This window comes from Danio rerio, chromosome 4, assembly GCF_049306965.1.
Source record: "Danio rerio strain Tuebingen ecotype United States chromosome 4, GRCz12tu, whole genome shotgun sequence".
NCBI classification, from domain to species: Eukaryota; Metazoa; Chordata; class Actinopteri; order Cypriniformes; family Danionidae; genus Danio; species Danio rerio.
The window spans coordinates 59,091,749-59,104,069 of NC_133179.1; the positions used below are offsets into that span (position 1 = coordinate 59,091,749).

At 39.5% G+C, this 12,321-nt stretch overlaps 2 protein-coding genes across 3 annotated transcripts in view; one reads left to right on the forward strand and one right to left on the reverse strand.

Annotated features, from left to right (window-relative positions):
- The window catches only part of LOC100537530 (uncharacterized), an 858,077-nt gene that overhangs the window by 731,425 nt on the left and 114,331 nt on the right, over nucleotides 1-12,321 (forward strand). The gene's annotated exons all lie outside the window — the stretch shown is intronic.
- The window catches only part of LOC137491106 (uncharacterized), a 1,257,671-nt gene that overhangs the window by 134,701 nt on the left and 1,110,649 nt on the right, over nucleotides 1-12,321 (reverse strand). The window lies entirely within an intron of this gene.

The window sequence follows — 12,321 nt, forward strand, 5'->3', positions numbered from 1 at the left end:
TAAAGCTATCACATACTGTCCATTTTTTTTAAATATGTCATGCATCTAAATATTTATAATCACAAAATAATTACATCACAAGGTAATTTATTGTACAGGCAGTTTATACAGGGTAATGCAATGACAAGAGTTCATTTTCATAACTTCACAAAGCAGAACTTTTAATGTGATTAACCTGCTCTACCTACACCAACTACAGCATTTCTCAGACTTCTGTTTCACTATGGTGTAATCACAGTGGTGAACATCACATAAAACAACAACTGTACTTACTCCTGTAACTTGTTTGCAACAATGACATTTAAATATCTGTGTCACATATTCATGTAAATAAATGGCTCATCATTGTGTGCGGTCATCTTTATTAATAGCTGCCTGATCTTTTACTGAATAGGGTCGTTTTACATATAAGAAACCTGTTAACAGGTATAGCTGTTAATGCCAATACCAACTTGATAGCCTAAAGCATATTACATGAACAAGACCTGCCTTTCATCTCTTAGGACAGTGGATCTCAAACTGAGATCTGTGTACCACTAGTGGTACGCAGGCTTCCTTCTAGTGGTACGCAGAGGAATGAAATATGTCATGTACATGCAACACACATTTCAAAATATATCAAAAATTATGTATATAATATGCCATATATGACATATAGCCTATAATTCTGCCACGTTTTTTAACTGTGCAGAGTTGTAGCTGCTTTACTAGGCCTACTACGCTACTGTATTTCAATACTGCTCATTTAGGTTTTTTTTCTGAGGTGGTACTTGATGAAAAACGTTTGAGAACCACTGTCTTAGGACAAATAATTATAGGTGTTAATAACAACACATGCTTGATTGCCCAGATCATTACAATCAGTACATCTGAATGGTGCCTTTTAGTAAGCATAGTTCTTCACCGATACCAGTTTAATACTTTATATAATTACACATGTGAGGCATCACAGTGGTGCAGTGGGTAGCACAATCGCTTGACAGCAAGAAGGTCGCTGGTTTGAGCCTCAGCTGGGTCAGTTGGCATTTTTGTGTGGAGTTTGCATGTTCTCCCCGTGTTTGTGTGAGATTTCCTCCAGGTGCTCTGGTTTCCCCAAAGTCCATAGACGTGGTATGCATGCGGTGTGTGTGAATGAGTGTGTATGTTTCCCAGTAATGGGTTGCAGCTGGAAGGGCATCCGCTGCATAAAGCATGTGCTGGATAAGTTGGTGGTTCATTCCACTATGGTGACCCCAGATTAATAAAGGGACTGAGCTGTAAAGAAAATGAATGAATATGTATGAGTAATATCACATGAGGATCAGTGCGATGTGGCCATCTATCAGTTTTTGTATTTCTGTTTGTTGTATCGGCCTGTTGTTATTGCAATTAAAAAATATATATATATATATATTTTTTTTTTAACTGCGATGTGGCTGTATATCAGCACTGGTGGAAGGCATGTGTTATAGTGTACACTAGGCACTCGAGAATGATTGTCCCTCTACCTGTTGTTTCAATCCCCTGACAACTTTGTTCCTCTTCAGAGCTCCTTCATCTGTTATAGACAGCAAGAGTCCAGAGATGCTCAAAGTCCAGAAAAGGAACCAAAAACATTGTCAAAACATGTGACATGTGACTTTAGTGGTTCAATTTTAATCAAGTTCCAAGAACATTTTGTGTGCAAGAAAATGTAGAAAAAAGCAGCCAGGTCCAAAGTAGGAACTGTTGAAGCATATAGTGGCTGTATTGCCTCTGTATTCTCTTCATTTGCATTCAGCAGAAGCAACTCAAACAGGTTTGGAACAAGTAGAGGATGAGTAAATGACAGAAATGTGATTTTTATGTGAACTGCTTTTAACGCTTCTGTAAGTAAAGGTAAAATAAATATTACTTAAGATATTGCTAAAGAATGGCAGGAAACGTGGAATTCAGATAATAAGAGACGACAATTCATGTGGAAAAAAGGAAACTCTATATAGGCCTATGAAGATGTAGAAATAGAAAAGAAGAGGTCATAATTATGAGGATGAGATTTGGACTCAGATATTAATAGGAAAGTAATTTGTTGTAGACATACAAGTCATCATAAAGTGTATTTAAAAAGTTAAGAAAATGTTTAGATTAAAGGTTTGTGTGTGAAAGAGAGCAGATATAGTGTAAAGTGAAAACTATGGGAGAAATGTATCAAAACGTCATGACTGCAACTGTAAGTGGCAAAAAAGCTAAACAAAAAGACTTTTATTTTGGCGTGGCGTGTGACGTCATCAGGCGGCGCCGCTTTAGCGCTGTAATTCAACTGGAGAAAGGTTTGTTTTAAAACGTTTACACAGATATAAACCGATTTAAAATTAAAGTTCGAAAGTTTTAGGTTTTTTTATGCGATGCTAAATTATGTTCCTGCTGTTGGAAATATTATTTTAACCCTTTATACAACTATTTTAGTATTTTAGTAGTACTATTTTATTCTCAGTAACTGAAGGCTACTGTTTGAATAAAATAACAGAAAATTGTATAATAGGTGTTTTAATTAAATGTTTTACCTGATTTCTTTTTGTTAATAACTCTCATATAAATAAACCATTGAAGCAAGTGTTGAATAGAAGTTATTTTGTTTCTGTTCATTGATTTATTTATTTTAAACAGGATAAAGTGTCCAAACACAGAGAAAAACTCCTGCTGAAGCGACTGATCTCCACACTGTTATAAAGATGGCGTATATTAAAGAGGAGAGTGAAGATGTGAAGATTGAAGAAACATTCACAGTCAAACAGGAAGATCTGCAGGAACAAGCAGGTTAATTTTCATTCTCAAAGACCAACTTAGTCATTTAATCCTCATTCAGATATATTTTAATAATAAGAATACTAAATTAAATCCATCTTGCAGCCCTGAGTGTGCTGCCTAGTTCTCCTAAATGCACATAAGCACTCATTGAAAGACAGAATGAGTTTCTTTTGTTACTTGTTCTTGGTCTTTTGTCATTATTTTATGTATTATTAGTCTCCCATTTCTCTACCTTCTTAAGGTTATTGCTTTTCTTGTTCTCCTGGTGTTGGTAAAGCATCATTGAGCGCCGGCGCTATATAAAATAGACAAAAACAATAAATTAAAAAAGTTTAACTGAGCTGAAAATATTTGACCTACACTATTCTCATAGAGGATATCTGCTATTACAGTGATGATGTTGGCTTTGTACTCTCCATTTGCATATGTCACGTTGATCACAATTCCCTTTTTTCATCAATTTCTTTATGGGTGTAAATTTGTTTCTAGTAGTTACTAGTTCTCACAGATAGTATCTGAGTTAGAATTTCATCATTATTATAATAACTAAATACCAGGGCTATTGACTTTAAACAGGGTTTCCGCTGGGGTACTAAATTTTAAAATTAAAATTTTAGGCCATAAAAAGTCTTTAAACTTTTTATTCAAAAAGGCTATTTTTACTCTATCATAATGTTTTAATTATTTTCCTTACAATAACATTTGTTTAAATGTGCTTTATGTGTTTACTGCTCAGAACACTGACCTGGACAGATTGTTGTGCATAGATTTAGCTTATTATAGTTTTTAAAACTTTTAAAACATTTGTTCATTTTTTTATTTTAAAGAAAGTTTATTTTGGAAAACAGTGTGTGGATAAAAGTAAAGCTTGCTTGTTTTTACACAATATTTATAATATTTTGCTAAGAAATATCTAAATATTGTATTATTAATTTGTTAGTGTTGTATTAAATGTATTAAATCATAATATTTTTTTGATAGTGAATACAAATCGATTTCTGGCTGCGCCCCTTCTTATCTGCTCTCAGTTCTGCAGATTTATGTGCCCTCCAGAAACTTGCATTCTCTGAATGAATGTCGCCTCGTGGTTCCATCCCAAAGAGGCAAGAAAACGCTTTTACGAACGCTCACGCTCAATCTGCCCAGTTGGTGGAATGAACTCCCTAACTGCATCAAAACGGCAGAGTCACTCGCTGTCTTCAAAAAGCGTCTAAAAACTCAACTATTAAGTCTCCACTTTCCTTACTAATACGCAACTCCCTCTCTGACTCCTCCACAAATTTACTAATACTTTCCTTCTTAGACTTTACACTCCTGAAACTTGCCTACAACACTTATTCATCGTTGCTCTTATAGTTGTGTAAATTGCTTCCTTGTTCTCATTTGTAAGTCGCTTTGGATAAAAGTGTCGGCTAAATGTAAATGTAAATGATAGGGCAAACAAAAATCTTTTCCATCTGGGCCATTTGAAAAATTCTTTAGCCTTGAGTCATTTTTAGACTCATAAAGGGCTAAAGGCTAAAGAATTTTTTTTAATGGCCCAGATGGAAAAGATTTTTGTTTGCTCTATCAAAAAATGTTAACAAAAAGATTTTTTGTTAAAAATGTCTTTAAAAGTTTTACATTTTACTTGGTGAAACCTGAAAGACCCTGGTTAAAAGTATTTTTAAATATGCTAAATGAAATGGACACTAAAATAATTATTATAAAAAAACTGTACAGTATTCTAAACTATATGATGTTGTTGTGGGAAGATGAGAGACAAAACAAGTTATAGTGGAACAATAACGTTTTGCATTGCACTGACTACAACTGGCCAACAAACTAGTCTAAAAAAGACTTTTGCTGCTTAAGAAATGGATTACAGCATGCTGATGATATGTAAACATTTGAGTGTGAAGTTCCTCAGAATTGACCATATTCTTCAAGTACCTGCGGGCGCGTCATTGGAATCTTTTTGCTTGAGAATTTTTTTTTAAGAATGAATTTTTAGATCCTAAAACAGTGTTATACTGCTTAGGCACACAGGAAAATCCTCAGAGTAAAATTTACTCAGTTCAGTGAATATTTGGTCCCTCTCTAACTTGAGCAAAATTAACTCGGCAGCAGAGTTAAAGTTAATGAGACAATGATGGGTTAATTAAGTGATGATTGAGCACTGATGATGAACACCTACTGTTAATAAGCAGAAACAGAAGAGAAAAACAAAACAACAACTGACTTCAGTCACAGCCGTAGATTAAATAAACTGAAATAAAACACATCATATCTCTCAAAAGTTTCAGCAGAACATCACCAAGCAACTCCAAAAACAGCAGCTTTACTTATTAACAACCTGTTTGGCCTTATTTTTGCCACACTCTATAAAATTACATATAGTGATATTATTAAGAAATAACTACATATTTGTTTTAAAACAGCAATAAAACATCACCACTTTTTATGAACTATATATGGATGTTGTTAATGATTCTCTTAACATGCTCTGCAGCCAAAAAAAAACATAAAAACAAACATCTCTAACACCTGTTGAGATAGATATACTGATTATTGATGTCTGTTTCTCTAAAGTGATTCAGATGCTCAATGTGTTTTACTATAACACCACAGCTGAGGTCCATTTTCTTGAAAAAATAAATTTGGTTTCTTATATAATGAACCAACCCATTCTCACTCCGAAGGCGTCAAAAACTGAAGTATGGTCAAACACCTTCCGCGTCAACATGAGGACGCCAAAGGTGCTCCCAGGCGTCACTATACGAACGCAACAGGAGCTCCATTGCTTTCAATGGGTCCCCTCGGACGTCACATCAAGACGCCTAAAGCCCTATGGTAAAGCCTCGTAGCATATAGCCCATGTGAATGCAGTTGTATGAGCATATAAAAGAAAAAATAGATCAATTGAACGTTTTCTTTTAATATTTTATTCATAAATGTTTGCATAGTATTTGTTTTTTTTAATAAAACGATTATTTGAAGTTATTTATAATGTAATATCTGTTATTTTACATTAACGGCGCACGAAGCTTGAGACAAAAGTGAAATTTGAAGCTTATATATTCATAATACTTATATATAACAAAGCTTTGTGTTGGCCAACTTATATTCAGGAACAGAAACCCTTTTCTATTATTATTTTTTTTTTACAAAAAAAAACCAAAGAAACTAACTTATTTTATTTGTATTTATATATATATATATATATATATATATATATATATATATATATATATATATATATATATATATATAATATTTATGAAATATTAAAATATGCTCTTTGTATTAGAGGTCTGTATATTAGATTCGATGTATTGACGTTTCTCGACATCTAGACTTTAATTTGATCTGTATTTTTTAAGATTTTGTTGACGTTGCTCTTTTTTAATGATTTTGGTTGTCGTTATCATTTTCGTATCATTTCATTATACTTTATTATCGTGAAGTCTTATTATGATGGCCAATAAAAATGTAACCGAAATCCCTATTGACAAAAAAATCAACAGAATTTTTTTTTCATGTTACTTTTACAAACAATATTCCAGCTGCTTTACAATCAAGAAATGAAAATAAAAACACTTTATAATAAAATATTTATTTTTCCACATTTCCCTAAAAGCAAGCGGGAAATCGTGTCACGTTACGTAACATCCATCCATCGCCGTACTGATCCCGCTTTCAGCAGTAAGTTAATGTACACTTATTAATTAAATTAAATAAAGAAATTCTGTTCTTCACACCATGTTTGTCTATGTGCATTGCTCACATGTATATCTAGGTTATTATATTTTGATAATACACGTTAAAAATAAGTGCTAATTTTGCTTGACTTCAGACCAATTCCTGTCAAGTTCATATGTTAGCATGTTAGGCAATAACTTACTTTATTAACGTTACTTTACAAACAGTCTTGGTAGGCAAGTTTATTCAGATAATTTAGCTTAATCTGACAAGATATTTACATATACGTTTACTCATTTAACGTTAGCAAACGCTTTTATCCAAAGCTATGTGTGTGTGTGTGTGTGTGTGTGTGTATATATATATATATATATATATATATATATATATATATATATATATGCAATTTTAATTAATAATTTCTATTGCTATTATGAGTTCATTGAATTCATACTGTTCCATAGTTTACTTTATCTTACTAATTACATTAAAAATGTCTTTGTCTGTTAAATAATTTATACATTTATATATTAAATGATTAAGTAATTAAATATGTTAAATTATTCTATGTGCATATACTGTTACATAAAATGTGTTTTATAGCCTGTAAATAATCTTTTCTATTATTGTATTTAAAAAAAAAAAAAACTTTAAGATACAGTGTTTTTAATGAAAATGTATTTTGTCTATGATTAATATTTATATATATATATTTTGTTTCCTTCCAGAGAGAATGAAAAAACCCAAGCAAAAGCCTTGCCATAATTGTGGGGCTTTAAATGTTTCAAACTGCAAAACGTGCAGAAATTGTTTTGCTGCCATTGCTTTAAAAGCAAGCATCATGGCAAAACAAAAAAACATTGAGGAGTCGTCATGGGCAGCAAACAACAAAAAACACTGGAATGCTGCCCGTGTTGTAGATTCTGCCCGCACTGCTGTAAGTACATTATTTGAGTACAGAGGCATAGTGTATACAAAATTATGTTGTCATTATTAGGTAAAACTAAATCAAAAATGTATTTCTGAACAAATGTATTTATGTCAGGTCTGACTATATTAACTGATCATATTTTGATTTTTAGCTATCGATGCAGTTAATCCTTGAGATCCACAACAGCAAGTGTTGTTTTACCAGAAGACTATAATTTATTCTAATCAATTTTCTATCATGGGCATTTAAAGAGCAGCTTTTGTGTTATTTTAAAGTGTAATAATATTATGTTTCTCTAAAGTTGTTTAAAAAGATCTAAGGTTGGAGTTTTTTTTTTTTTCATTACTTAACATATGTACTGCAGTACATGACATAAACATTTCGGAGCATTTGTGGCAGAGATTATGCAAATGTATTCATTTGATTGTGTTCACATAGATCAGTTGCAGGCAAAAGATTCTAAAAACATAAAGACCTTTTTTGGCAATTCAGAAACTATCTTTTACTTTGATAATGCAGATTTGCTACAAATGTATCTGGGATGTCTCTGCTAATATTATGATTATATTGCATTTTTCTATACTGTTTTTATGTGTTTATTTTTCAGGTTAAGAAATTGGAAATGCTGGGCTATAAGCCATTGTTGTTTATTTCGAAAGAAAAGAAAAAAGGATTCAACGCAGAGCTTATAACAACAATGGGTCCATTTGAAGAGGGACCACAGCAAAAAATTATAGATAAAATGGCCAGCCTGTACGAAGTTTTTATTAAAAGTAAGTGTTGTGGTCATTTGATTACGAAATTCACAAATTTTCAAAGAAATCTCTAACTTTATTTTAAAATTGTTTATAGATTTCCAGAGGTTTCAGAATTCGGCTGCAACAGACCCTGATGTCTGCCAAAACCTAGCATCATCGGTTTCTCCTCAGGCTTCTATTCCTCCACCATCTTTCCCAAACCTTTCTCCTCCACAAACTTCCTCCAGCTTTCCTCCTTCATCTGATGTTCCTCCACCATCTTTCTCAAACCTTTCTCCACCACAGTTTTCTTCCAGCTTTCCACCTTCATCTGCTGTTCCTCCACCATCTTTCTCAAACCTTTCTTCCCCACAATCTTCTTCCAGCTTTCCTCCTTCATCTGCTCCTCCACCTTTATCTTCCAACCTTATTCCTCCAACTAATTCCTCAAGCTTCAGTCCTCTTACATTTCCCCTCTTCCACCTGCCTCTTCATACAAAACACTTCCTGCTCCACCGCCTACTTCCCTCACTACTACACCTACTTCCTCTCTATCAAGTCCTGCAGTCCAGTGCATGACTACAGATTCCGGTGATTCAGGTGACTTTATTTGAACTTTTACACAGCATTTTTCCCATTTTAGTTGGGACAAACAATTTATATAGAAACGTTCGAGGTTACAGAAGTAACCCTTCGTTCCCCGAGGAGGGGAACGGAAGTGCCACAGAGTGGATTTATTGAATCCACGAATGGGAGATTCGGATCAGAAGTTGCTTGTCTGGAGAGTATTGAATGGGCCAATGAATGAAAATTAATTGGCAGCGTAAGCTTGCGCAGGTGTGCGGCATCGGCAATTATCCCAGCATATAAGCACACCTGAAGCTAGCAAACGCCATCCTTTTAAGCTGAAGAGACTTTCAAACAGCTAAGGGACAGTCATTATGGTGACGGAGTATGGCACTTCCGTTCCCCTCCTCGGGGAACGAAGGGTTACTTCTGTAACCTCGAACGTTCCCCTTCGGTTGGGGAACTTCAGTGCTATAGAGTGGATTAATTGAATCCACGAATGGGAGAAGTATGGAAAGCGCCATAAGGACTGCACCTTACCAACGCCCCCGATGAGGGGATAGTCAAGCAAGCGTGAAGCACCCACATCATGGGAGGCGCGGTCCTCCAACGTGTCCCTGGCCCTAATTTATCGTACTTCAACAGAAGTCTTACGGATTTAGATATATTTTTTTGGAAGTCGTGAGCATCCAGATAATTCTAGGAAAATACGACAGTGCATTGGGAAGCGTGCAATCCTGATAGGGAGGACGCTGCGGAGGCCATCCGTTACCCAAGGGGGGATAGATGGCAGGATTACATATGGACTAGCCCTAAAAAGGGGGAGTACGCATAGCAAAAGAGTGGTTAGCGGAGAGGGAAGACACGGGTCCGCCCAGGGGGGGGACTTAACCGTGGCGGAATAAGCATATGGGATCGCCTAGTGGGGATCACGCATAGCAGGCACCTATACCCAAAACGCGGGCTGACCAGCGGGCAGACCTACAACGTAGTGGGCCAGCAAGTGACTCCTCCGCTGAGTCAGTGCCGGGGGCCACGGAGGAATCTGCAGGGCTCACCTGACGGGGAACTTTACTGACAGATAAAAAGGCGCACGTATCTCCGTGTTAGGGAGAATGGTGCAGCAAGCATGTCTCAAGACCGTACCGAGTTGTTTCCTCAATCACCAAAGGGTTACCTAATACCCTTGAGGAAACCGGCTCCACTCGCAGATTGTAAAACCTTGCAAATGTGTTGGGTGTCGCCCAGCCCGCAGCTCTACAGATGTCTGTTAGAGAGGCGCCGCGTGCACGCGCCCAAGAGGATGCAACGCTCCGAGTGGAGTGTGCAACACTCCCGGGGGACACGGCTGACCTCGACTCGAATAAGCGAGTGAAATGGCATCCACAATCCAGTGGGATAATCTTTGTTTCGATACGGCGCTTCCCTGCTGCCGACCGCCATAACAGACAAAGAGCTGCTCAGATGATCTAAAATTCTGAGTACGGTCCACATAAATACGCAGAGCGCGAACTGGACAAAGTAAAGAAAGGGCTGGGTCTGCCTCCTCCGGGGGCAGCGCTTGCAGGTTCACTACCTGATCTCTAAAGGGGGTGGTAGGAACCTTGGGCACATAACCCGGGCGGGGTCTCAGGATGACGTGAGAGTAATCCGGCCCGAATTCCAGGCACGAGTCACTGACCGAAAATGCCTCCAGGTCCCCGACCCTCTTGATGGAGGCCAACGCAACCAGCAGAGCTGTCTTCAGGCACAGAAATCTTAGAGATACTGATTCGAGAGGCTCAAAGAGATCGGATCGCAAACTCGTGAGAACGAGGGCGAGATCCCAAGAGGGCATGAGAGGGGGGCGAGATGGATAAATTCGCCTAGCACCCCTAAGGAACCGGATGATGAGGTTATGCTTTCCCACGGTGCCGCCAGCTACCGCGCTATGATAAGCGGAGATGGCGGCCACGTAAACCTTGAGAGTGGAGGGCGACAGCCTGCTGTCCAACTTCTCTTGAAGGAAAGAGAGCACAAAACTAATCTGGCAGTTTCAGGGGTCTTCTCTGCGAGAGACGCACCATTCAGTGAATAGACTCCACTTCAGGGCGTAGGCGCGCCTCGTGGAGGGGGCTCTAGCCTGAGTGATGGTATTAACCACCACAGTCGGTAGGTTACCTAAGTCTTCCTCACGTCTAAGGACCTCACGTGGAGGTTCCAAAGATCGGGGTGAGGGTGCCAGATGGTGCCCTGTCCCTGAGAGAGTAGGTCCTCTCTCAAAGGGGTCCGCCAGGGGAGGGCTCTGATATCCAGGTCCGGTTGGGCCAAAGGGGCGCAACTAGCAGAACCTGTTCCTCGTTCTCCCTGACCTTGCACAGTAATTGCGCACAGTAAAAGCTGTGGGCCAGTGCATCCATGCCGAGAGAGCCCTCGGTCAGGGAAAAAAACAACTGGCAATGAGCGTTCTCGGGGGAAGCAAACAGATCGATCTGGGCCTCCCCGAATCGCGCCCATATCAGCTGAACAGACTCGGGGTGGAGTCTCCATTCTCCAGGGCGTAACAGCTGTCGTGAGAGTGCATCGGCTGCACGATTAAGCGTGCCTGGAATGTGAATGGCGCGCAGCGATTTCAGCCGCGGGTGACTCTAGAGGAGCAGACGGCGGGCGAGCTGAGACATGCGGCGAGAGCGCATACCCCCCATGCGGTTGATATACGCCGCCGCCGCCATACTGTCCGTCCTGACCAGCACGTGTTGCCGCTCCAGCACCGGTAAAAAGCGGTGGAGAGCGAGGAACACTGCCAACAGCTCTAGGCGATTGATATGCCAATGCAACTGGGCACCCTTCCACAGGCCCGCAGCCGCATGCCCGCGACACACGGCCCCCCAACCTGTATTGGAAGCATCTGTTGAAACAACAACATGGCTGGATGCCTGTCCTAGAGGCACACCGGCCTGTAGGAACGAGGGGTCGTTCCAAGGGCTGAGGGCGCGGCGACACATCGCAGTAACAGAGACCCGGTGTGTGCCCGCGTGCCATGCGCGTCTGGGGACCCGATCGTGAAGCCAGTGCTGAAGTGGTCTCATATGGTGCAATCCGAGCGGCGTGACGGCGGCTGCGGATGCCATATGCCCCAGGAGCCTCTGAAAGAACTTCAGTGGGACCACTAGTTTGCTGTCGAGCTCCCTCAGACAGTTCAGCAACAGGCGAGCGCGTTCCTCGGAGAGGTGCGCTACCATGGTGATCGAGTCCAGCTCCATCCCGAGAAAAGAAATCCTCTGCATGGGGGCGAGTTTGCTCTTTTCTCGGTTGACCTGAAGCCCCAGTAGGCGGAGATGCCGAAGCACCTTGTCCCTGTGCACAATCAATTGCTCCCGCGAGTGGGCTAAAATCAGCCAGTCGTCGAGATAATTGAGTATGCGGATGCCCGCGAGCCGAAGGGGCGCTAAGGCACCCTCCGCGAGTTTGGTGAAGACCCGCGGAGACAGAGAGAGCCCGAAGAGGAGGACCTTGTACTGCCACGCTCAACCCTCGAACGCAAACCGCAGAAATTGGCGGTGGCGTGGAAGAATGGAGAGATGGAAATACGCGTCCTTCAGGTCTATGGCTGCAAACCAATCCCGAGGACGAACGCATTGGAGAATGCGCCTCTGCGTG